We start from the raw sequence: 27989 nt of genomic DNA, 5'->3' as shown, positions 1-27989 counted from the left end.
ATTTCACATATGATGCACCTGTTGCTGGTGCATTTGAAGGTGCCATGCTGTATGGGAGAAGAATGGTTAGTGAGGGAGGGCACTTCAGCACAAACAATGAGGTCCCTGAGATTCGGTGGGCGTCGGTATGCTAGAAGGGGAGTATCGGGAACGGCCTGTTGGAGACGATCAGAAGTGTGTAAAATGTGGTGGTTATCACACAGGATTTTGCGGAGAGGGGGTAGATTGGGATGGAAGGTGGTCACAAGCGGTATTCTGTCGGTGGTCTCCTTGTCACTTTTTGGTTTGAGAACTTCAGATCTGGGGAGAGAACGAACTTTGTTAATTGCCAGTCGGACTGCCGTGGCCCCTGGCACAGAGATGTTTCTGCAAATTCCTGGCATGGAAGGAAAATCAGATTCCTCGGAGCAGATACGGTGAAGTCTGAGGGCTTGACTGTAAGCGATGCCGGTTTTGCAGTGACGGGGGTGGCAGCTGGATGAGTGGAGGTACTGGTGGGTATCTGTGGGTTTAGAGTATAGTGTAGTGGTGATACCATTAGACTTTTTCTGGACTGTAACATCAAGGAAGTGGGTTTCCTGTTGGGAGAAATCAGAAGTGAATTTGATGGTCCTGTGGAAGGAATTGATGTGGTCAATGAATGTATGGAGGCTGTCTTCATCCCTGGTCCAGATGAATAAAATGTTGTCTATGTAACGCCACCAAATCCATGGGCGACGGGGCTGAATCTAACATCTGCTGTTCCAGCTTGGTCATGAAGAGACAGGCGAATGAAGGAGCCATCCGGGTGCCCATTGCTGTACCGAATATCTGTAGGTAGTGCTTGCCCATGAATGTGAAAATGTGTATAGGACAGCTAGAGATATACGTGGGCTCTATTACATGTATAAGTTGCGTTATCATTATTGGTATTTATCCCCCCAAAAGGGTTTGTAACTTCACATACACGTATGAATTCGTTTATCTCTTGGCTCATTCTAAATTTGCTGTAATTGTTAGTATCGATCAAGAAGGAAGTGTATTATTATCATTTCAAGGATTGTTTGGTTTATGACTCTCATTGACTTTATATGTATTCCACAGACTAATGGTAACAGGTGACATTGTGATTAGTAGTAAGTTTTTAAGACACAATCACAGCCTCTTCCCCCTGATGTTCAAAGTATGCTAAAAGATCCTCTCACCAAAGACATAATAGTTGGTGAGATAGTAGAGAGAGACTCTGATTCGGAATAACTTTATATACACCGTTCTTGGTGAAATAGGTAGGCCTTGTAGGACCTTGTACTGATTAACCTGCAGAGGACCCGGCCTCTATTATTTATCACTGGAATCATTATTTTAAAGATTTCACCGTCCACTTCTGGTATCAATCCATTTTAATTCATGTAGGTGTGGTTAATCATTGTACCCAGGGAATAAAAATACTCCTTTTCATTTTTTTTTACAATTTCACTTTGAATTTTACAATTCCGGATTCATGGTAGGGCGCCCTCTTTAAGCGATACTCAAGTCACCAATTGAATTATTTGTACCCCGAGCACAGACTTTTTTGTTTGTGTGTTTGCTGTTTGCTAATATGCTTAATTATTGCTGAAATTTCTCTAAAAGTCGTTTCTGAAAATTTGAAACTTATTGTAGAATTAGGAACATGTAATTTCTTCTCAAATGTTAACAGCCAATCAGAAAACAGTATTTTAACGATGTCATCAATATTTGAAAATTCTTTTATTGTTTTCTACGGGTGAAATTACCCCTATATACCAAATTTAATCGTACAAATGTGTGAATAATGGGTTTTGGCGCACTTTGGGTTCATTCTGGCCCACTGTGCGGCGTCGTAACTATTGAAATCTTAACCAAGGTTAAGTTTTTGAAATGTCATCATAACTTAGAAAGTATATGGACCTAGTTCATGAAACTTGGACATAAGAGTAATAAAGTATTATTGAACATCCTACCTTAGTTTCAGGTCACATGACCAAGGTCAAATGTCATTTAGGGTCAATGAACTTAGACCATGTTTGGGAAATCAATATCAAAATCTTATCCAAGGTTAAGTTTTTAAATGTTGTCATAACTTCGATAGTATATGAACCTAGTTTTAAAAAATTAGACATAAGAGTAATAGTGTATCACTAAAAAGAGTTTTAGGTCACATGATTAAGGTCAAAGGTCACCTAGGGTCAACAAACTTTGGTCATGTTGGTTTTTTTTTAGGAATTGATATCGTAACTTTAAAAGTTTATGGATCTAGTTCATGAAACTTGGACATAAGAGCAACCATGTATCCCTGAATATCATATGCAAGTTTCAGGTCACATGACCAAGGTCAAAGGTCACTTAGGGTCAACGAACTTTAACCATGTCTGGGGTATTTGAGGTATTGTCGGCGTAACTTTGAAACTTTATCGATCTAGTTCATGAAACTTGGACATAAGGGTAATCAAGTATGAAGGATTGCTTTGCCCATGTCTTAGGTCACATGATCACGATCAAAGGTCATTATGGGTGAATGGACATAATAGTTTATTATCATATTAGGGTTTTCTTCTGTGAATAATTATTCATTAGCTGTTTTCAAAGGCAGCACTGCTGTTATATCTAATTGCGTAATGCAGGCGAGACTGTCAGAGGTGTTCCACTTGTTTCAGAGAGTATTTCACTCCTGCCACACAATTTCATACATTTTATAGCCAATGTGCGGGCAATTTTATGATTTTCATGGGTAATTTGCACATTTTGGCGGCCATATTGGATTTTGTCAATTTGCGGAAAATGATCAAGGTTACACAAGTGGCATCATTCAGATTCGTAATGAGCACCCGGGAATTGACAAGAATCCATCAAAAAATATTGTATTATATATGAAAAAACAAGGTTATGCCTCTTCTATCCTGGACTACTAGGCATTTTACCTTTTGGTTGTTATATGTACAGCCAATGTCAATTACAGCTGTACTTAACTAACATAGATGAATACACATGAATAATAAGAACAAGTGAAGACATAATATTGCTTATTTATAACAAGTAATAAACAAGGTTCTACTTTTAGAGCAAAATGAATATGCCTATACCATCCCCGAGAATAGGGAATACATTTTCAATACAAGGCTTAGGGAAATGTTGGCAAGATTTTCAGCAAAACTACTACTATCTGTAGAAATACGTTTAAATATATAGCATTTCAGCCTTGTCAAGTACCTGATGAATGCAATACCTGTTTGTACCTGAGAGGAAGTCCTATCAGCAAGTCGAGTGATTTTCCAGACCCACTGTGAAACTTGTAATTCCAGAACTAATTTTCCACAATACATGTATTGTTAAAACAGTTCACTTTGTACATTGGGCTGGACACTAGCACTTACCCACTTGCCTGGGGTGGCCCCAGTACAGTTGGGCCAGTGAAATTTCATCCTGGGCAAGTAAAAATTGAATTGTTTGAATTTACTTGCCCAATTTGGCAAGTTAACTTTTGATTGCAAATGAGGAAAGATGTTAAGAATGAGAACAAATATGTGTGAAATTTGTGTTAAGTTAATTTTCTGTCTTTGAGAAGTGTCACTAATGGTGGTTTCAGCAGAATTGTTAAATTGTAGGACTCTTTATAGACTTATTTAACACACCTATTGCCATCTCTACAATTAAAATAACATACATCCATGTAAATTAATGTCATAAAAAATTCAGTACCTGGTACTCTTTTGTAACAATTAGTGAAAAGTTTTAATGTTTTTTGTTATAAATTTTTCGGGCAAGTAAACATCTTAAAGATTAAGAGTGTACATACTAGTTTACTTGGCCACAGGGCAGACTTACAAAAAATTGGTGCTGATCCTTGCTTATTGGAATAAGGTAATTGGTAGACACTTGACAGCCATATTACCAGAACATGTGAACGTGTATGGCGCGCCATCTGTTTCATAAAGGCGATAAACTCAGTTTATCGCCGAAAAACCTAGTTTATCAATCGAAAAACCTAGTTTTTCAATTGAAAAACTAAGTTTTTCGCCGATAAACTTAGTTTTTCGCCGATAAACTAAGTTTATCACTTGAAAAACTAAGTTTATCAAGAAAAACTAAGTTTATCGCCGAAAAACTTAGTTTTTCAATTGAAAAACTAGGTTTTTTTGATAAACCTAGTTTATCAATTGAAAAACTAAGTTTATCGGCGAAAAACTAAGTTTTTCACCGATAAACTAAGTTTTTCAATGAAAAACTAAGTTTTTCAATGAAAAACTAAGTTTTTCAATGAAAAACTAGGTTTTTCAAGTGAAAAGCAGAGTTTCTTGAAAAACTTAGTTTTTCGACTGATAAACTGAGTTTTTCTAGATAAACTGAGTTTTTCAAGTGATAAACTTAGTTTCTCGGCGAAAAACTAGGTTTTTCAAGTGATAAACTTAGTTTTTCAATTCTGATAAACTAAGTTTTTCGAATCTGATAAACTGAGTTTTTCTAAGAACGCCATTTGTCCCATAAAGGCGATAAACTAGGTTTTTCAAGTGATAAACTGAGTTTTTCTAAGAACGCCATTTGTCCCATAAAGGCGATAAACTAGGTTTTTCGCCGATAAACTAGGTTTTTCAATTTCGATAAACTAAGTTTTTCAATTCGAAAAACTAAGTTTATCGAAATCGAAAAACTAAGTTTATCGAATCGAAAAACCTAGTTTATCGCCGATAAACTTAGTTTTTCGCCGATAAACTAGGTTTTTCGATTTCGATAAACTAAGTTTTTCGAATTGAAAAACCTAGTTTATCGAAATTGAAAAACTCAGTTTATCGAATTTGTGAGCGGGCGCGCGCACTTACTGCAAGCATTTACACGGCAAACAAAGCCGCCATTGCGATTATTACAAGAAACACAGTATTTTACCACTTTTACCACGTCTGAAGTTAGTTTTGGACGTCAAATTCATCAACGCCAACTGTACTGCTGGATAACTGAAACTAAAGCCAAGGTAAGTTCCAATTATATATTTTTTTATAATACAACGGCAGCCATGGTTGTCGGCTTTCATGGTGTTACTGTTAACAAACCTGACACCCCAACCTGAGCAGCGGATACCGCTGATCCCTGCCCCGAATATCGGGGGAGAACAACGGAGAAGATGATGGTTCGATGCTTTCCGTGCCGCTTGGTTGCTAACCCAGAGAGCCCACACCCGCGAAGCTGCCCGGCCGCGGTGTGGATTCTCCCTGCTGCCTGGGTACGATTACGATTCTGCTGCTTTGAGAGTTTGAGTATGATATTGATAGCTAAGTAAGAAGAACTTTTGTCCATGGTGACTCGATGCTAATGTTGTAACTTAGGCATGAGCGCGAGTGCCTGTTAAGTGTTACCATTGAGGTTATCCAGCACAGCAAGAAGAAAAAAGCACGGAAGATGTATTTCATTTTCAACACTGAAAGTATAATAATTGATCATACCCAGGCCCGGGAGCGCCGGCATGCTTCGCGGGCCGGCGCCCAGGAGCTCACCGTGTATTTACCCATACTCACAGGACAAGGGTAGATTATGTTCACTATAGTCTATATCTATTAATCTAGCAAGATAAATTGTGAAAACAGAAATTACCACGATGGATGAAGGTCTATCGAGTGGTACATGATGTAGTAAAGTATCCTGACATCGAGGCACGGACTGGAAGTTGGAACCTCAAAAAAACGAGAAGTTCTCCCAGGTCAGATCGAGCTCACCGTGTATTTACCCATACTCACGGGACAGAATACCTCGTCATACATCTCCTAATTTTTTTCAAAATTCATAACAAAATGGCTGATCGAGACTGGGGTAGCAGGAGATAACTTTTCGTTTTTTTGAGATTCCAGTCTGTACCTCGATGTCAGGATACTGCCACACGATTGACCTTCATCCATATAATCATGGTAAGTGCATAATTTCTGTTTTCACAATTTTCTTTCCAAGTTATTGAGACCACAATCTACCCTAGTCCCATGTCTATGTTTAAATGCACTTTGGACTCCTGGGCTCTGGCCTGCTTCAGGCCAGCAGGCATGTGCAGCAGGCATGATTTTAGCTGTTTCGCTGTAGTTTTTCAGGCAAATTACACCATTATGTTTCATTCCTGACTTTCTGAGTCATGGTACTTTCCACCAAGAAAGTGAGTAAAGTATGAGATAAATAGGATCTATATATATGTAACATACAAATGTGAAAATTTGGAACGGAAAGTGCACAAGTCAAATGAAAGTTTTAACGCATGTATTAAGAGCCCATTACAAGCGGCTAGGTTCAATGCTTGTATTTTCTGGTAGCCACTTTTGATGACAACAAAGGGCGATGAAATGTCCAGCTCCTACGTCACTCTCAATGGGACGGTTCGCCGATGAATATTCATTGGATCATGTGCATGGGTGTGTGTGTGTGTGTGTATACTATACCGAGTGTAAATAACGAGAGTTTTCAAATGGTGAGTGTGTATAAAACAACGTAGGGATAGGAGTTTATTTAACAGAGAATGAGTAGTATAGTGCAGAAAATAAAAGTGTACAATGAAGTTTTACAGAAGAGGAAATAATATAAATATATGGAGGACAGTGCAAGATGAGGTAAGGCAAGTACAGTGATGTTGTTTTTTCAAAAGTATTAGTAGAGGAAATAATACAAATATATTATTGAGGACAATGTAAGATGAGATAAGGCAAACTTGTGTGCAGTGAGGGTTTTTTCAAGAGGAGATAATACAAATATGGAGGACAATGTAAGATGAGATGATCAAGGGCTCAAGGCAAGTGTACAGTGAGAGCTCATCTTACATTGTCCTCTACAGTCTACATCATCATTATACATTATTTGATAAAACCTCAATGTACATGTGCCTCATCTTACATTGTCCTCTACATATTTTTTTATTATCTCCTCTTGAAAAAACCTCACTGTACACTTACCACAGCTCATCTTACATTGTCCTCTTTTTATCTTATCCTTATACATTCTTTGTTAAAACCTCACTGTACACTTAATTGCCTCATCTCATCTTACATTGTCCTCTAGATATATATTTGTATTATCTCCTCCTTTGAAAAAAAAACCTCATTGCAGACTTGCCTCATCTCATGTTACATTGTCCTCTATAATATATTTTTTCCACATGATTTCCTCTAATACTAATACTTTTGAGAAAAAAAATCACTGTACTTGCCTCACCTCATCTAGCATTGTCTTCCATATGTATTTATATTATTTCCTCCTCTGTAAAACTTCATTGTACACTTTAATTTTCTGCACTATACTACTCATTCTCTGTAAAATAAACTCCTACGTTGTGTTATACACACACACACCATTTGAAAACTTTCTTTGTTTTTTACACTCGGTATTGTACACACACACGTGCACACGACCACAATCTAATGAATATTCATCGGCGAACCGTCCCATTGAGAGTGACTATTTGAATTAGTTGATATTTTTGATAGCAGATATTGTTTTAACCAAAAGTAAGGTTTTGTGAGAGAAAAGGATTTCCAAAATAAGGAAAAACAATTATTTCAGAAAAAGGATAAATTATGCACCTACAATGTAGCATTAGAATGTTTTGTTTTTATATGTGGAAACTGCACAGATAGTGTGTGTGTGTGTGTATTTGAGTTTTTGTCAGACGTGTATCAATCAGATATGATTATTTACGTCTGGGACCGACCTTTAACGTCACCATCCGAAAGACGTGACCAGGATTCGAACCTCGAACTTCTGCATCAAATTGTAACTTCCCCACGTATCTTGGATTACAGGCGCACGCCACAACGCCCAGTTGAAATGCAAACATTAGTCTTCTTTCAGACGTTTAGATTTGTCTTTGGCAGAGTTAAATGCAACAAATATGCATCATTTTTTAACTGCTGCAGACACCTGTTCAGACATAGAAGATTATTTTTACCAACAATATTCAATTTATTTGTCAAGTCCATTTAATTCAGACTGTAGAGTCAAATATGCATTACATGTAGGTTAATGATGATATAGAAAGTTATGTAAACTACAATTTCAGTGATATATTTATGGTCATGAAACTGAGGATGTTTTTTCCCTCTTTTTCTTTTAACCTCCTAGATTGAATAAACACAGTTACATTGGTTCTTCGGAGGCCAGCTCAGTTGATTGTTGTACTTATACAATCCCAAGAGGAATTTGCCATCCGTAATAGTTCCTTTTCGTCAACAAGCCACCTGACTTAACAAAGGTATGTTTTATAGGGGCATATGGGTCATATCTGCAAATTGTGCAAGGCTACAAAAAATACACAAAATGCACAGGGGTGAACAATTCTCAGTATTGACGTTATCATGATGAAGTTTACAGTTTTGTAGGAAATTGTCTTCATTGTTTATTTTTGTTTGTATACATAATTACAAATTTTTAGTGTTTTCTAAGTTTGTAGGAGCAGGATGGGGATGCACAACTGACATAGAATGTAATCATGATTATAATCAAAATTGAAACACTTAGTTTCTCAATATGAAAGAATATGTCATTGAAAAAAGAAATGTATTCTACTAAAATTGAAAAACTTAACTTGCCTTATCAAAATCTAAAAACTTGCTTTTCGATATAAAAAACACGTCTCTCATTTGTTTACTTGTTACTGTCGCAGCTTTAATGAAACTTCCATTTAAAAGTTGTAAACAACGGGTCTCCTGGAGGATACAAGCACTTGGGCTGGTACCAACCTACACCATGGACGAGAAGAGGTTTCATATTCAACAAGATGGATTTCCAATGACTTGGGCAGTCCTTTGATCGATGAGGTAATACAGCTTCATAGATACAATAAATAATTTTTTATGCAGTTCATGCAGGTATAACAAAGTTCAACTCTTATTTTTGGTACATGTATTTCCAAATTCTTTAAAAGAAAGAAAGAACAATCGAATTGAATGAAAAATTAACTTTTTTTATATATATATTGTATCGTATCCGAACATCTACCCCCTGGACATCCACACCCCGGACATCCACCACCCGGACATCCACCCCCCGGACATCCACCCCCTTAGGACATCTACCCCCTAGGACATCTACCCCCGGACATTTACCCCCCGGACATCTACCCCCCGGACAATTACCCCCCGGACATTTACCCCCCCGGACATCTACCCCCGGACATTTACCCCCCGGACATTTACCCCCCCGGACATTTACCCCCCGGACATCTACCCCCCGGACATCTACCCCCTGGACAATTACCCCCTGGACATTTACCCCCCCCCCCCAGACATCTACCCCCGAGCATCTACTCACGGATATTTTGGATACGGGGGGTTCCAAAATTACGCATCATTTCATAAGTGCATGCAGACCCAAAATTGCACAAAAACGTAAATTTGTGTACAAATCCAATGCAAATAGAGTTTTTAGCCAAAATTCATAAATGTATAATTTTTCCATTTACTGATTGAAATCAATTAATTCCATCTTATTTATGGTCCAAATAAAGTCCCCGACAATTTCCATTGAAAAAACAATAAAAAACATAAAGTCCAAAAACAAAGAAATACATAAGAAATTTTGAAAACAGTTAAATACATGAAAAAATTAATGTGATTTTGAAATTTTTTGTTAGTACATTTGAACAGATTAATATGTCTGTGTACCAAAGTGTCTGTGTACCAAAAATTAGCATTTTAGGGGCATTATTTAGTTAATTAAAGCAAAATTCTGATTTCATGCATAAATTAGCATAATTAATTAGCAATGAGATTTTTCACAGAGTTTGATCCTGTAGTTTTGTATATTATGCCATTGGTAACGCAGGTGCCAAGTTTCGTCGCGATCAACGGCCGAGATCATAAGGAGGGGGGCTGAATCAGCCCCCCCCCCCCCACAGTCTTCTTAGGCATCGAAATAGCCTAGTCTATTTAGGTTTAATTCATGTGTAATATCTGTTTTATAAATCTTCCAAATGATACCCTTCGTTCAAGTGGGTTTAAAGGGGAAGTTCACGCTGACAAAAAGTTTATTGTTAAAACAGAAGAAAAAAATAATAAAAATATTGCTTAAGTTTTGAGGAAAATCCATCAAAGAATTAAAAAGTTATTTGAATTTCAATTATTTGAGTTGTAACGTCATATTCGGGCAGCATTTCTACATAATGAATTTTTTTTTTCTATACCTTTTCTATATCAAAGGACCAATCATTTTACACCCAAACATGAAAAGAAAACACAAAATAACAAAAATATGTCCTCTGGAACCATTAAAAAATGAAATTCATGCATTTTATATTACATAACTTTATTTGGCAGCTGCTCGTGTGTGTGACGCCACAAATCCAAAGGCTAAGCTTAGAATTCTAATAAATTATTTAATATTTAACAGATTTTCCTCAAACCTTCACCAATTTTTTTGTCTCACCTGCATAGCAGACTTGTTTTGTCCAAGTGAACTTTCATGTTAAGATTGAATGAGTTGCAATTATCTTAACTTTAATATATTTTAAAAAATTATTTGCTTCTAAATTGAAGACAAAGTGAAGATTGAAATGGTTTGATTTGTTTCAGTAGCAAAAGAGGTGCAGACTGCAGAGCTTCAAAATATTTGATATCGCTATAATATTGTCAGTACTCTATATCATTCTTATCTTTCCAACTATTTTGAGGCCGCCTGAATCGCAAACCCTGTATGGCCAGTTTTTGTTTATGACAAACAATGATGAGGGATGGCTGAAAATCCCTCCAGGTAAGTTGGGGTTTATGTAATTGACATGGTAACCAAATATGAATTTAGTAATTTATAACAGGATGTATATTCCTGAAACAAAGTGCAATTGTTTGATAAATGTTAATTGAATTGGCCACTATTGTAATTTTAAGATTGTCCTTATTGTTAGCTTTACATAGACACCAAAAACAGAGGATATTGTTCCCAACTGGAAATATGATATTACTATGCTATTGTCATATTTATCATCACAATAATGTATCTGGTAATGTAATGCTATCTTAAAGGGATGGTCCGGGCTGAAAGTATGTGTAGCTTAATAAATAGAGTAGAATTCACTGAGCAAAATGCAGAAAATTTCATCAAAATCGGATAACAAATAACAAAGTTATTGAATTTTGAAGTTTAGCAATATTTTGTGAAAACAGTCGTCATGAATATTCATTAGGTGGGCTGATGATGTCACATCTCCACTTGTTCTTTTGTATTTTATTATATGAAATTAGGTTTATTCAAATTTTTTCCTCCAAGAACTAAAAAAATTGGAATTGATTTAGTGCATTAGATATCTATTGATGCAACTTATTTCATTTTAAGAGAGACATATTATTCACACAAGTATGAAATAATGACAAAAATATGATTTTATGTAATAACATAAGAAAACGGAAAGTGGAGATGTGACATCATCAGCCCATCTAATGAATATTCATGACGACTGTTTTCACAAAATATTGCTAAACTTTAAAATTCAATAACTTTGTTATTTGTTATCCGATTTTGTTGAAATTTTCGGCATTTTGCTCAGTGAATTCTACTCTATGTATTAAGATATAAATATTTTCAGCCTGGACCATCCCTTTAAGTTTTGAACCAGGATTTGATTTTTGTGGGATATAATATACATGTATTTTATATACACCTCAGTTCAATATGTTTTACAATGTAACTGTACATCTGATTAAGTTTATCTTATTGTTACTTAATAAAACCACTTTACTCCAAAGAAGTATTTTGAATATTGGGTTCTTTCACTATGAAGTATTCTTTATCCCGCTTAATATTCAACCTTTAATGAGAGCTGTGGTAATGAGTTCCATGACATTTGCTCTGGCGACAATTGCTCCGCTGTAAATTCTACACACTATTCAGCTTCAACCCCTAAACCTACCATGAAACCCTATTGCAACCCTGACCCTCGAAGACAGAATTTATCCTGGGGCAATTATCGCAGGAGCACCTGGTAATCAGATGGAAATGATTGGAGAGATGAAGATTAAATGGGGGGGGGTGGTGGAGATGATGAAAGGTGGGATGGCCATGATGATGAATGATGGAGTTGAGAAGGGTGGGGACGACGAGTGGATGGAGATGATGAGAGGAGGAATGGGGATGATGCAAGGATGGATGGAGATGATGTGGGAGGGATGGAGATGATAAAGTTTAGAGATGAGTGGGTTACAAGAGACGAGCAGGGAGATGAGGTGGATGGAAACGATGTGGAAGGGTTGACATGAGGAGAGGTTAGAGATGAGAGGAAGGATTGAGATGAAAGCTGGAGATGTGAAAATGGTTGGAGATGAAAAGGGAGTGATCATCATCAACTTCATCAATATCATTGCCATCACCACACCATCATGATCATCGTCACTATCATGACCATCATAATCACCATCATTATTAATATAATTACTTTCATTATCACCACCAAATAAATTATCATTGGCGTAATGAGCCAAGGATTTTGAGAGGGACAAGATATGGCAGATTGTGCCAGTATTTTTTTTTTTAATTGTGAGCAATCAAACTTCTCTATATTTTTATTACATAATTTTACGTTTTGATAGATTCTGACATAATACTGAAAATCTTCTCTCTTTTCTTTCTCTTATTATTTATGTTTTGTATTTTATTATCATTTTTTTCGGGGGAGGGGGGGGGGCTCTTTCCCCCAAGACCTCACCCCCACCATCATCACCAATTTCATCATCACTATCATCAAAATACCCGTCAACACCACTGGCTTCATCATCACCATCATCAACACCATTACTATCACTATCCTCATCATCACCACCCACCTCATCACCATCACCAGTCTATAATTATCATCTTCACCCACATCATTATCCTCATCACCACATCTTGATCATCATCTTCACGATTATTTCATCTGTGATTTCATACATAGAAACTACATGTAGTACTAAGTATATGTCACATTATTTTTTACCATGCTTGAGATTATACTTTATATGACTTGACTTTATATTATATTCTCACCCAAAAAGGACATTTCAATGATTACTAGTAGAAATCAATGAAGATGATTTATATCTCCCTTATCAAATCAGCGCGTATTGAAAAGCTTTGACAATAGAACCAGAGAATAATGTATTTCAGAACTATTTGTGAGAATTAATGAAAAGTAAAATATCAAAATGCAAACCGGCAGCAAGAGAAGTCATATTTGCGTTAAAAAAAGGAATATTTCTGTTTGTTGGAATTTTTAGAGAATTAGTATGATTAACATCAATCAAAAAGTGGCATGAATATTCATCCCTGCATAAAGACATGCAAGATTAATTTTCTAAATGTGTTGGAAACTACATTACCATGGTAATAACAAGAGGTATACCTTTTCAGCACTGTTATTCTTTTACCTTTTCATTTTTTTCCATTTCTTTATTCGCGCCCCTTTTCCCTTTTTGCACCCCCTACATACGACCCTGACATTGATACAATAGTAATATCTATTTGATGGAAGCTCCTATACAGTCAGTGCGTCCAAAAAAAAAACTATACACTTTTGAAATGGCTGCCAAACAAAAAAATATATCACTTAGGGGGGGAAAAGCCAATAAAGTCAACCTTCAAAGACACCCATAAGTGTTTAGTGAGCACTCCCCACTATGTTGATTTGAGTAAATAGAGAAAAATCAAACTTGCTAAACGCTGAAGATTTCATCAAAATCGGATGTAAAATAAGAAAGTTATGACATTTTAAAGTTTTGCTTATTTTTCACAACACAGTGTTATGCACAACTCAAATGAGACGGCCGATGATGCCCCTCACTATTTCTTTTGTTTTATCATGACCAGTTTGGTTGTTCAAGTAAATTTCATAAATTATTAAATTGAACTTCAATGCATGAGTGAACACAAATTGTACTTTTCTGGGCAGCATTTTAACTTTATCATGTGGATCTTCATGGGGGTCGGGATAATAGGGAGTGAGATGGCACTTAGTGGGAGAATTAGGTTGATGGAATAAGGGTTAAGAGAACATTTAGCCCCCTCCCTCCCCTCCTGTTGACAGACAGATTGCTATTACATGTGCGTAAGAAAGTCAAGAGCACAATGTTGATTTAATGATAAATAATGAAAATCGGGAGTGGTGCATCAAGTTTTACCTATCAATCATTTATTAAACAATTTATCAATAAGTCTACTCATAATCAATGTGTTATGTGATCAATCAAACATTCATATTTTTCAATAAATTATTAATAAATCAACATAATCAGTCAATATCTTGGTAATCATTCCATGAAAAAACAAGTGGAGCGCCTCTGGCAGTCTCACTCGCATCAAACGATTCACACTCTGAAACATACTATGAAATAATTATTCACAAAAACACCATTCATGTATAATGATACAATACTACGTTCATTGACATTTGACCTTGATCATGTGATCTAAAACTTGTCAGAGATACTTGATTACCCCTATATCCACATTTTATACACTATATCTATAAACTTTGAGAGGTCATGTGACCTGTACCTCACACAAGACATTCAGTGATATTTGGTTACTCTTACATGTATGTCCAAGTTTCATGAATCAGATCCATAAAGCTCTCAAAGTTATGATGGTAATTCAACAGATACCCCCATATGGCCAAAGTTCATTGACTCTAAATGACCTTTGACTTTGGTCATGTGACGTGAAATTCGCACAGGATGTGTAGTGGTACATGATTACTCTTATGTCCCAAGTTTCTTGAATCAGATCCAAAAACTTCAGAAGTTATGATGGTAATTCAATAGATTATGGCCTAAGTTCATTAACCTTTGAACTTGGTCATGTGACCTGAAATTCGCACAGGATGTTCAGTGATACTTGATTACTCTTATGTCCAAGTTTTATGAACTAGACCAAAAAACTTTCAAAGTTATGATGGTAATTCAACAATACCCCAAATTTGGCCAAAGTTTATTGACCCTAAATGACCTTTGACTTTGGTCATGTGACGTGAAATTCGCACAGGATGTGTAGTGGTACATGATTACTCTTATGTCCAAGTTTTATAAACCAGACCAATAAACATTCAAAGTTATGATGGTAATTCAACAAATACCCCAATTTGGCCAAAGTTCATTGACCTTAAATGACCTTTGACCTTGATCATGTGACCTGAAATTCACACAGGATGTGTAGTGGCACAAGATTACTCTTATGTCCAAGTTTCATGAATCAGATCCATAAACTTTTAAAGTTATGATGGTAATTCAACAAATACCCCCAATTTGGCCAAAGTTTATTGACCCTAAATGACCTTTGACCTTGGTCATGTGACTCAAAATTCAAGCAGGATGTTCAGCAATACTTGATTAACTTTATGGCAAAGTTTAATAAACTAGGTCCTTATACTTTCTACGTTATACTGTCATTTAAAAAACTTAACCTTCGGTTAAGATTTGGTGTTGACGCCGTCGGAAAAGCGGCGCATAAGGTCTCACTATGCTTCGCAGGTGAGACAATAATCACTTTCAGTCACAAAAAGTTACATGATGAAAGGTTTTACTAGAAGCTACATATACATTGCCACTACAAGCATACATGGCAGTATTAAAACTCAAGTTAAGGATAGAGATAGAGAATTAAAAAAGACACTGTGGAGACAAAATTATCTCAAATTTACTTCTTATATCAGGTGTAAATTAATGCAATGAGTCATTATACAGAAAAGATAAATAATATCAAGCTTCTATTTTAGCTTTGTTCCTTTAAAAAATACTTAAATGAGAGAACAAATTGTTCTTTTGTTTTACAAAAACAACATTGTCATAAGTAACAAGTCACACTCTGAAAAAAAACCCACAATAATGATAATAAAGCATGGAGTGGTTTTAAAATGAATTCTCTGTAAACTTTCTAAGTTCTGTCTGAACATCTTTACAAATCAATGGTTATAAAACGAACCCAACATGTATCTCAATAGATAATAAAAACCTATAGATTTTTTTCTTGAAGTGTTGATCCTGACCAATCACATACTTTCCATCAAAAACTTCGCATTCAATGAATTGTGAAAGAAAACATAACAAAGTACAACTTTACAACAAAAACAAAAGAAAAAACCACTCCTAGTCTCCTAATAGCTTTTCCTAGTATTTATCAAAAAACGTCTACAAAGACAATATACAATCATGTACAGTAACCAGGGCAGTATTGAGCTCTATAATACCCTATAGGCCAAGATGTTCAATTCACAATGGACTTGGAATAGATTAGTTATTATCAAAGTATAAACACAAACAAAATAATTGAAAGAGTGGCTACATACATCAAGCTATAGCTCTTAATATTTCCTTACACCAGATGTACATTTATGAGTTCTTACAAAAAGGATGATGCTTTTACAAACAAAAATGTATTGTAAAGTACAGCTTTTTTTTCATCAATCCTTCAGGGATTTGTTTAAGACATACATCACTATCCTGACTACTCTGAGAAACACAGAAACAATAACAAAAGCAAAAAAGAGAAAATTTGTATTCCATTGAACATAATTTCCATGTTTAAGCCGCTCAATGAATAGCACCATATGTCTACATAAATAATATGCACCATAAAATTATTGGAAAAGTGTATCCTGTCAAAATCCTGATTTATATGTATTTTCATTCAAATACCCTAACCACTTTCATCTTCATGAGGCCAATTGATAATGGAACCAGCCAGGAGCCCCAACAACTTGGAAACAGTCGTGTAAATAACAAATACATGTGTAGTAATATTATGATAATGGCAGATCTTTCATATGAAAGTCATAAAACAATACCTTATTTTTTGTTTCTTGTAAGAAACCAAAAATTAAATAATATGTATGAAATATAAATTGTCAGTTATCAGTTTCAACTTAAACGAAAGAGAGACATGTTGAGATATCAACACAATTCCTGTTTACCAAAGGACAGGTCGTGAAATAAAAATAAGAAAATCTCAGACAATTTTTCATCATCTAAGTTTCCTTTAACATTTAAAACTTTGCCTTTAAAATCTTCAGTGGCAAAACCCCTTTGATCATAGGAGTGGGCTATACATGGATCAAAAATACTTTTTTTGACATTTTAATATGGCAACAGTTTTGATCTATTCCTTGTAATGTATCTCAACATGAAATGACAAATATTTTTTGCCTCGGGTCCGAGAAAAAAGTGTGCCAGGCCAAAATCCAAAATGGCTGCCAACCCCCCCCCCCCCCCAATCAAAGTTTTGCCCACATATAATATGTTTTTTTTTTTTGGGGGGGGAGCAGGCAATTTGTTTTACCTGAAATGATTACTTAAAAACCATTAATTTTGGAGTTAAAAGGTGATTTTACCTACATTTACACATACAATACCCTTTTCAGCCCCAAATTAGGTTTCTTGTGGTTCTTGGATATTGGACGATACCAGTTCCATAATAGCAAATAATTTCAAATAGCTATTTGCTCTTATTCTTCTACTTTGGGTTTTACGGATATTTGCGAAAAATATATTATTGAAAAAAAAAATCTTATTATCCATAGGGGCTATACAGTATACATTGTATTGTACATACGTGCTGCATTCATGTATATTCATGCATTGACCATCATGACAAGGTCTGTATATAAACTATAGTGTGATACTAAATGAGTTATTGAGAAATTGAAGATACTGTATGTTTTGTCTCAGATTGAAGACATATTTTGTCAATTATGCTCATTCAGGGGGGGGGGGAGGAAAATATATTTAACAATGGATTAAAGTCACCCCCCCCCCCTATTATGGCACTTACACTGGCTTTCTGATTATGGTAACTTTGCCATCCAATGGTAACTTGCATGGAATCCTAAAAGCCATTGACCAGCGTTACCACATGTGGTATACCTGACTCCATAATATAGGATTAGAATACCAGGTAAAAACAAGCTGCCAAATGAAGATGTGGCTGAAAATATGATGTACATGTATGTACGTACACTACATGATGTTTACATGCAATTTATGTTCATCATCGGGTTACATCATGTTCATCAGCTAACAAGCAATCAAATTCACAAGTCACAATCTAATTCTAAACCTCAGAAGCTCACTACTACATGCATACATCTTGCTCTTGATAAGATGTATTTCGCAAATATCCGTCAACTCAATTTAGAGGAATAAAAGCAATATAGCTATATGAAGCTGCTTACTACTGGTCAACTGGTGTCATCTAATATCCAAGAACCACAAGACGATGGAACCTAATTTTGCTTAAAAAAGGGTAAAAAAATTTGCAAATTTAAGTTAAAATCACCTCTTAACTTTACAAATAATGGTTTAAAAGAACTAATTTTAGGGAAAACAAATTGCCTGCCCCCAAAAAAAACATGAATAGACACCAAAACCAGATAAAATGACCACCAAGAAAGAAGTTGTGGCCAAAACTGTGATTTGGGGGGATTTTGGCGGCCACTTTAGATTTGGGCCCGGCACACTTTTTTCTCGGACCACCGTGACCAGAGACAAATAATATTGTCATTTCCTGTTGAGATAAGGTTAAAGGAATACAAAACAAGTGGAGTGCTTCTGGCAGTCTAGCCTGCATTACGCGATTTAATATAGCAGCAGTGCTAACTTTGAAAACTACTATAAAATAATCATTCACAAAAACACCATTCATATAATGACATTATACCACGTTCATTGACTATAAATGACATTTGGACGGTGAATAAAACTTGTCAACTACACCCATGTCCACATTTCATTCACTCTATCCATAAGCTTTCAAAGTAATGATGGCAATTCAACAATTACCCCAACATGGCCTAGGTTTATTGACCTTAAACTGACTTTTCACCTTAGTTTTGTGTCCTGAAACTCACAGGGGATGTTCAGTGATACTTGATTACTCTTATATCCCAAGTTTTATGAACTAGATCCATAAACTTTCAGAGCTAGGATGGTAATTCAACAAATACCCCCAAACACGGCCAAAGTTCATTGGCCTTAAATGACCTTTGACCATGTTCATGTGACCTGAAACTCGCGCAGGATATTTGGTGGTACTTGATTAACCTAATGCCCAAGTTTCATGAACTACATTGTAGATCCATAAATTTTCAAAGTTATGATGGTAATTCAACAAATATCCCCAACCTGCCAAAGTTCATTGACCCTAAATGACCTTTGACCTTGGTCATGTGACCTGATACTCAGGCAGGATGTTCAGTAATACTTGATTAACCTTATGTCCAAGTTTCATGAACTACAATGTAGGTCCATATACTTTTTGAAGTTATGTCATTTCAAAAACTTAACCTTGGGTTAAGATTTGATGTTGACGCCGACGCCGTCGGAAAACGGCGCCTATAGTCTCGTTTTCTATGCAGGCGAGACAAAAACTGTTGGCACAGTAAAACCAAAAATCACCCATTTATAGCACACTCCTATTGATAAACACAATGTATTGATGATTTTGATGATTATTCTTGTAAAATAACTTTGTAGATGAATAAGTGGATTCCTTTTCTTTCTCATCACAGGAACACGAGTGAAATAATAAATAATTTGAGAATCGCAGACTTCACTGTCAAACTTTCTCGTAATCCTTTGTTATGCCTTATGGAATTATTCTGATAATATCGACCAATTATCTCAATTAATCACTGCATGCCATGGTAAAGATGATCCCTTCTCTTTGTACTCTACATGTACTATGTAGCTGGAGATTTGTACCAATAAGCCTGATGCTCGTAGATTTGTTCTCACTTTTCCTCAAACGATATACCTGTTGCCCGAACAAGAAGCGCTTTTTGAGCGATGCTGGCAGATCCGTAACAAAATGGGCGCTATGACGAGGGGCTGTCTGGCCTTCACAATCACGGGTCGTTGAATGTAAACATGCTTTTTTGCTGATATGACTATGAGGTCAAAACACGATCTCAATCCATCATGGCCCCAAAATGCATTATGATTGGGTCGTGACCACGGCCGACATTCTGCTCACTTCCATGACCATGTGTACATGTATTGTAGATCTTCTTGGGCTTGGCAACCTGTGGCCGTGTGGGCATTAGTATTTGAACATTCTCTCTGACTCTTCCTTTGACAGGTCAATGCTTTGAGAAACCAAACTCTTGAATCGCATTTCTCACCACCTAGCTGTAGCACTTTCTCATCTTTTTTTTCTCAACGCCATATATGAGCAAGTTCATTTTTCTATCTAAGTTATACTTATACTGTTATAGATCCAGAATTATTTGTGTCAGATCTGTCTTAAGCTTTTTTTGGCGAGCATTGCCCTTGCAGTCAATGTTAGAACGAAATTCATCCATGGCCATACCCTTTCTCATGGTAGTGATATTTAGTATTCAGTACCGTAGGTCTAGTTTTTCTATAATCTTATCCATAGGCTTTACCAATTCTGCGGACTCCGGCTTGGCTGTTTCGGCTCACCGACAGTAGCTGTAGCAACGTTTTCGACCGAACTTTCGCCCGACGACGCCCCGGGCTGCTCTGCTCAGGCGCTGGTATGACCCACTCACACGTATTGTTCATTGCACCGGCTCGAGTCACCGACGAAGATTGGGTTAACGTTAGGATTCCTATCCCTCAACAAATAAGGTCGCTGGCTAATTTCTTGAATCTTGCTCATAATCTTTTCTATTAAATATACAGAATCATATCTTGTTCTCCGGTCCGGTAAAAAGGGGGGAAAAACTCAAAATCAAACTTAGAGCCTTCCAAATCCAATATTCTCCATGTCCAGGGTCGAATGGCGCCCACTACTGGCTTACAGTGAATAACCCTGATTATCGAAATTGAAAAACCTAGTTTATCGAATCGAAAAACTTAGTTTATCGAATCGAAAAACCTAGTTTATCGAATCGAAAAACCTAGTTTTTCGAATCGAAAAACCTAGTTTATCAAAATCGAAAAACCTAGTTTATCACTTGAAAAACCTAGTTTTTCAAATCGAAAAACCTAGTTTATCGAATCGAAAAACCTAGTTTTTCAATTTCGATAAACTAGGTTTTTCGGCGATAAACTGAGTTTATCGCCTTTATGGGACAAATGGCGTCCTTATGGGACGCCATTTGTTCCATAAAGGCGATAAACCTAGTTTATCGAATTGAAAAACCTAGTTTATCGAAATTGAAAAACCTAGTTTATCAGATTTGAAAAACTTAGTTTATCGGCGATAAACTAGGTTTTTCAAGTGATAAACTAGGTTTTTCAATTTCGATAAACTAGGTTTTTCAATTCGATAAACTAGGTTTTTCAATTCGAAAAACTTAGTTTATCACTTGAAAAACTTAGTTTATCAAATAACTCTGTTTATCAAATGAAAAACTGAGTTTATCGCTTGAAAAACTAAGTTTATCGAGAAAAACTAAGTTTTTCACTTGAAAAACCTAGTTTTTCATTGAAAAACTTAGTTTTTCATTGAAAAACTTAGTTTATCAGTGAAAAACTTAGTTTTTCGACGATAAACTTAGTTTTTCAATTGAAAAACTAAGTTTATCAAGAAAAACCTAGTTTTTCAATCGAAAAACTAAGTTTTTCGGCGATAAACTTAGTTTTTCTTGATAATCTAAGTTTTTCAAGTGATAAACTTAGTTTATCGGCGAAAAACTAAGTTTATCGGCGAAAAACTTAGTTTTTCAATTGAAAAACTAGGTTTTTCGATTGATAAACTAGGTTTTTCGGCGATAAACTGAGTTTATCACCTTTATGAAACAAATGGCGCGCCATAAACGTGACAGTGCAACTGATATTACCTTTGTTTAAGTAGGGTATCACCTTTTCTCTTTTCTGACTACATGGAATAGGTCTTGTACTGGGCCATTGTAACAAGGTGGCGTAGGTTACATGGATACAATAATTATGCATATTTAATGGTGTTTTATGACAAATTAAAATATTATTTACTCTTTCATCTCAGAATTGTATTGGGTATATTCCCTATATTTTTTTGTTTATTGTCTTCAGTATAGCGTAATGGGATGTATCCTGTTATCTCGTAAATAAGAAAATAGCGGTATTTTCATGCTTTCTTATGATATCATTGATAGAAACATTGATGTGGAGCATTAAAATAGAAAAAGAGAACAGAAGATAATTAACTAACAAAATAAAAGATTAAGGATAAGGGGGAAAAGGGAATAGTAATGAAAATGTCTTATTATACCCAAGATATACATATCTTTAAAAATCAAATCACCCTTCTCTTTTATTATCGTCATGTCAGTCAAATTCTATAGAAGCAGATGAACTTTCATTTCTTTCAACAGATTTGACTATGGTAGTTCTCCACATTTTTTCACTGAGTAGGAAGGAGTCTTAAATCAATTTTAAAAAATACTTTATTTTCCTTTGGTCTGCAGGTATCAGGGGGTAGGGATACATGAAAATACATGATGTTAGACAGTCTGCAAACTCTGCATTTATGATTAGATAGCCTTCCTTTTTTGTATTATTTGAACAGTAAAAATTTTTCCCTGTAACCTTTTCTTTCTTCCTGGCCCCTCTTTCCTCTTTCTTTTGCCCTTTCTTCCGTTGAATGTTTCCCATTCTTTTCAGTAAAACATTTTTTAAAACAAAATTATATGTCTTTCTGTTGCAGACACAGATATCAAAGTGATCACCAATGTAAAGAATTATCTACTGAAGAAAAGTCGGCTCCAATGGCTAAAACAGCTGAACTTGTTCAAGATATAACAGGTATTAAATAATTCTTTTAGAATTGGTTGTGAATACAGGTTCACTAGCATAAAGGGGCAGTCCAGGCTGAAAATATTTAAATCTAAATAGAAAGAGTAAAATTGATAGAGCTAAATGCTTAAATTTCATCAAAATCTGATAACAAATAACAAATTTATTGAATTTCAAATTTTAGCAATATTTTATGAATACAGTTATTTACTATCAATAACTGGGATATATTCATTTGATTTGCAAGTTCATTGCGATTAACTTGCACGCCGAATAAAAGTACACAATTTTTCCTGCGCGTGCTGCATCTCCCTACGTACGCACTATCCCAAGATCATCGCGCAAATTGGCGTCCATTTCGTCTTTTACTTTTGCCTGCCGCCGTGATAGGACGTTAGCTAAGTACACTCCCAAAATTTGCAAATTATAACGTGTTTTTGGTACTCTTATTTTTGCATTTCTTTCCCTACTTCAATCTTTTCTTTTCGGTTTTAGATTGATTTCATCTTTATATCCCACAGCACGGAGCTTTCATGGTATTTTCACGATTTATTTCCTTAGTTTCTTCCTTTGAGGTCAGACATAGTGTCTCAGCCTCTGTCAGGAATTGTGCATCCTCGGCCAGCAGCTTTCCATCTAACTGTATGGCCGCTATCGGGCAGAAACATTAGGCCTTTTATGACCGTGCTGCTCAGTTGGTCACCGAGAGTCGAAGATAATCAACACTTGGTTTTCTGATTGGTGTGTCACGCGGTCTATCAACCCTCGCAAGGCTTCTATTGTCGCAGTCGCGGATTTTCTTGTCCATGTTTTTGACATCGGTCGTTCGCTCTCAACGATCAGGGGTTTCCGTTTGGCTATTGCCGCATTTCATTCTGGTTTCCCAGATGGTTCTAATGTCTCTAATTCCAGTCTTCTTACTAGACCGATGAGAGAGTTTTTTTCTGAAGCGACCACCGAAGAAAAGCCTGGCTCCTGCATGGAGTCTTCCGGCTGTTCTGGCTAAGCCCCCCTTTGAGCCTCTGGCCATGGCCTCTTTGCTTAAAGGTAAATGCTAGTTTTGGTAACGATATAAAATGAGTTCGTACAGAATCCAATGAAATGACCACCAAAGTGTCTGTTTGTATAAATAAAACGCATGTGCCAAAGGATTCTGGAAGAAATTGTGTAATTGCTGAGAAATCAGCAAATAAGCACAGGATTCGGGTAGAGCGTCGGGCCCGACGCTCAAAGCAATAATTATACACTGTCCCACGTGCGCTTATCTGTGTTGGGGAAGTTCAGTCTGAATATTTTTCAGCGTAGATTTCAATATTTCACAAAGTTCAGTTTATGTAACTGTACCAGATCTAGATCCTCGATGATATACTGACAATTAAGCCTGGTTTTACAGACTTTCTCATGAAATCAGTGTTTACTGCAACTACTGGAATTTCTCTTTAACTTGTCTATTAAGACAGCATTTCTTATCGCTGTGGTGTCTGGTCAAAGACGCAGCTCCATACACGCTCTGTGTATCTCACTTGGTCATATCCGGTTGGAGTGGCGTGGGGTCCGCTTGATCCCCACACCTTCTTTCGTTGCTAAGAACCAAACGGCTTCCTCGGGATCTGTTGAGTTTTTTCTAGTCCCACTTTCGGATCTTTCCTCAGTTACTAAGGACAAGGTTGTGTGCCTGGTCCGGGCATTGAAGTGGTATCTGGATAGGACCAAGGCAATTCGCAATTATGATCAGTTGTTTGTCATATCGCGCGAGCCGTTTGCGGCTGCTTTCCGAGACACCATTTCACGCTGGATTGTTGATGCGATCAAGTCAGCTGGTGATGATGCTTTCCTTTCTGACACTAGGCCGAGGGTCCATGATACTAGAAGTATCGCTATGTCTTGGGCTCTCTTCAATGGAGTCGCATTAGACAACATTTTGAGGGCCGCCTTTTGGCGCTCTTCCAATTCCTTCACGTCTTTTTACTTAAAGGACATTCTTTCGGGTGAGGCTTTATTTGCCTCTTCTGCCCTTATGGCAGCGGCCTCCGTGTCTTCATCTCCCTAAATTTTGCGCACTTTTTATTTTTGTCTCGCCTGCAAAGCAGGTACGAGACTATAGGCACCGCTTTTCCAACGACGGGGGCGGCGTCAACATTGAAATCTTAACCAAGGTTAAGTTTTGGAATGTCATCATTACTTAGAAAGTATATAGACCTAGTTCATGAAACTTGGACATAAGGGTAATCAGGTATTACTGAACATCCTGCCTAACTTTCAGGTCACATGACCAAGGTCAAAGGTCATTTAGGGTCAATGAACTTAGACCATGTTTGGGGAATTAATATCGAAATCTTAACCAAGGTTAAGTTTTTGAAATGTTATCATAACTTTGAAAGTTTATGGATCTAGTTCATGAAACTTGGACAAGAGAGCAATCAAGTATTCTTGAACATCCTGTGCTAGTTCCAGGCCACATGACCAAGGTCAAAGGTCATCTAGGGTCAACAAACTTAGGTAATGTTGGGGGTATTTGTGGAATTTTCATCATAACTTTAAAAGTCTATGGATCTAGTTCATGAAACTTGGACATAAGAGCAGCAATGCATCCCTGAATACCCTGTGTGTGTTTCAGGAACATGGCCAAGATCAAAGGTCAATTAACTCTGGCCGTGTTGGAAGTATGTGTTCAATTGGCATCATTTTTTTTTTTTTTGTCCTCATCAGAGGTATTTATTACATCAAAATCAATAATCAAACACATACAATATATACAATTAGTTTCATATTTCACAACCTTTTGATTTCATTATACTGTTTTTCTGATATTTTTATCATGTTACTCTTTTACATTGAAATCAATAAACAAACACAAACAATATATACAATTAGTTTTACATTTCACAGGCTTTTGATTTCGTTGTACTGTTTTTCTGTTAGTTTTATCTTATTACTCTTTTCAAGAAATCTTAAATTAATGACTAATTCTCTCTTGAAATCTGACAACATAGAAAAATAGCTGAATTTTTTTGAAGTGAACTGAGCCAACATATAGACTCTATAAATCGTATATTGTGCGAAAACCAAAATTACATTAAGAAAAGCCATGTTTTCATTTTCAACATCGTGGCCAATCAATAATGTTTTCTCATTAATCTGAATATTCACATTAAATTGGATCTTAATGAAATACCGTAGTTTTTGCCAAAATGAATTCACATGTGGACAATGCAACAAAACATGATCTAGAGTTTCAATTTGTTTACAATGGTTACAAGTCATGTCTGATGTGATATTCCATCGAACTAAATTCTCTTTATACGGCAAAATCCGATGCAGCAATTTGAAATTATATTGTTTAACTCTGTTATTAAATAATTTTCCAAACTTAAATTTTAGCAATTTGCTCCAATCATAATCTTCTGCAAGTGATAAACTGTCTTGCCAAAAATATAACACCGTTGGGTGTAAATTCTTTTTTATATCTACAAAATATGTGTAGAATTGTTTTGTTTTTGATATTGTAATGTCAATTGAGTCACCGGTTTTAATTTGAATAAATTTATCGTTTTGCGTTCGTTGATCATCTTGATTTTCAAGCTGAGCAGTGTTCAACTTATCGAACCAATATTTTGGAAAAGCGGTTTTAATTTTAGCATATTGAAATAAGATACAAAGAGAATTCATCGACAGTAAGTCTGTAATACTTTCAGAGTTTTTCCATGAACCATTTTCAATTAAATGGTGTACTTTAACTATACCCTCATCGTACCATTTTCTGAAATACAGTAACTTGTTTTCATGTTTTATATTTGAATTATTCCATATGATTTCATTTTCAAATTGAGTTACTTCGAATATATTAAGATAGTGAAGTTCAGCCCATGAAGTAAGTAGGTCTGTATAAAATGTAGGTAATGAATATTTTTTGCATAATTTGATCATGTCTACTGGAGAACAGTTACATTGAATAGATAATGGTATACCACCTAATTTATGTAACCAAAACTCACAAATATATTTCCATGGTGGATCATCACCTCTTACAATTTTTGGTAACCAAGAAAGTGTGAGTGATTTCAATCTAGAATCTATATCAATCATACCCAAACCCCCATATTGGGGTGAATTAATAATGTAAGCTCTTTTCACTTTTTCTCTTTTACAATTCCATAAAAATGAATGAATTATTTTATTAAGTTCTTTGATATAATTTTGGGGCATGATGTAGCATGTGCTTAAGTATATTAACTGTGATACAAGTAACATTTTTATAATAACTATTCTCCCATAGTATGTCAGATTTCTCATCTTCCAAAGATTTATAATACGTTTAATTTTATCTATCTTTACAGACCAATTAAGGACATTGAAGTCATTTGTGTTCTTGCATAATACAACCCCAAGATATTTAATTGGTTCATCAGACCATTCCAAGTTGCATATACCATTTGTTTCATTATAATTTATATTAATTGGCATAACTTTGGTTTTATCTAAATTAAGTTTTAAGCCAGAATATTCCCCGAACTTAATAACATCTTGAATTGCGACATTTCCTGCCTGGACGGAATTAACAAAAAGAGCGGTGTCGTCTGCTAACTGTGAGATCTTTAATTCTTTTGAAAATGGTTCTTTGTGGTATGGAATCTTAATACCACTGATTTTCTTGTTTGACCTTATCTGTGACGCCATTACTTCAACAACTAAAACAAATAACAAAGCCGATAGAGGGCACCCTTGCCTTACACCCTTTTCTATCTTAAACTGTTTTGAAATCCAACCATTATTAATTACTTTGCCTCCAGCGTTTTTATATAATACTTTAACCCATTGGATAAATGAATCTTTAAAGTTCAATCTTGACAGGGTTTCGAAAAGAAAGCTGTGTCTCACACAATCAAATGCTTGTTTGAAGTCTAAAAAAAGTACCAATCCTTGTTGTTCCAAAATTTTACTATAATCAATAACATCTTGTACCAACCTTAAGTTATCTGAGGCTGAACGCCCCTTGATATAACCTGTTTGATCAAACGAAACAATTTTATGGATTACTCGTTGAAGGCGTTGTGACAAAACTCTCGCTAAAATCTTATAATCTATATTTAATAATGAGATTGGCCTCCAATTGTCTAATAATCTACTATCCCCTTTTTTCAATTGGCATCATAACTTAGGAAGTTTATGGATCTAGCTCATGAAACATCGACATAAGGGTAATCAAGTATGAATGATTGTTTTGCACATGTCTTGTCACATGATCATGGTCAAAGGTCATTTTGGGTCAACGGACATAATATTTTATTATCATATTAGTGTTTTCTTTTGTGAATAATTATTCATTAGCTGTTTTCAAAG

The 27989-nt window shown here is 35.8% G+C and overlaps 1 long non-coding RNA gene across 1 annotated transcript; it reads left to right on the top strand.

Moving 5' to 3' along the window:
- Window positions 1-4831: 4831 nt before the first annotated feature.
- On the top strand, window positions 4832-11705 carry LOC129269111 (uncharacterized). Its single transcript, XR_008585366.2, has 3 exons — window positions 4832-4963; window positions 8080-8209; window positions 8621-11705. It is a non-coding gene; the product is annotated as an uncharacterized LOC129269111 (long non-coding RNA).
- Window positions 11706-27989: the final 16284 nt, after the last annotated feature.

Source organism: Lytechinus pictus, chromosome 2 (assembly GCF_037042905.1).
Source record: "Lytechinus pictus isolate F3 Inbred chromosome 2, Lp3.0, whole genome shotgun sequence".
In the NCBI taxonomy this organism is placed as follows: domain Eukaryota; kingdom Metazoa; phylum Echinodermata; class Echinoidea; order Temnopleuroida; family Toxopneustidae; genus Lytechinus; species Lytechinus pictus.
The sequence above is the reverse complement of the archived record's forward strand: the minus strand, read 5'-3'. Positions and strand labels throughout refer to the sequence as shown.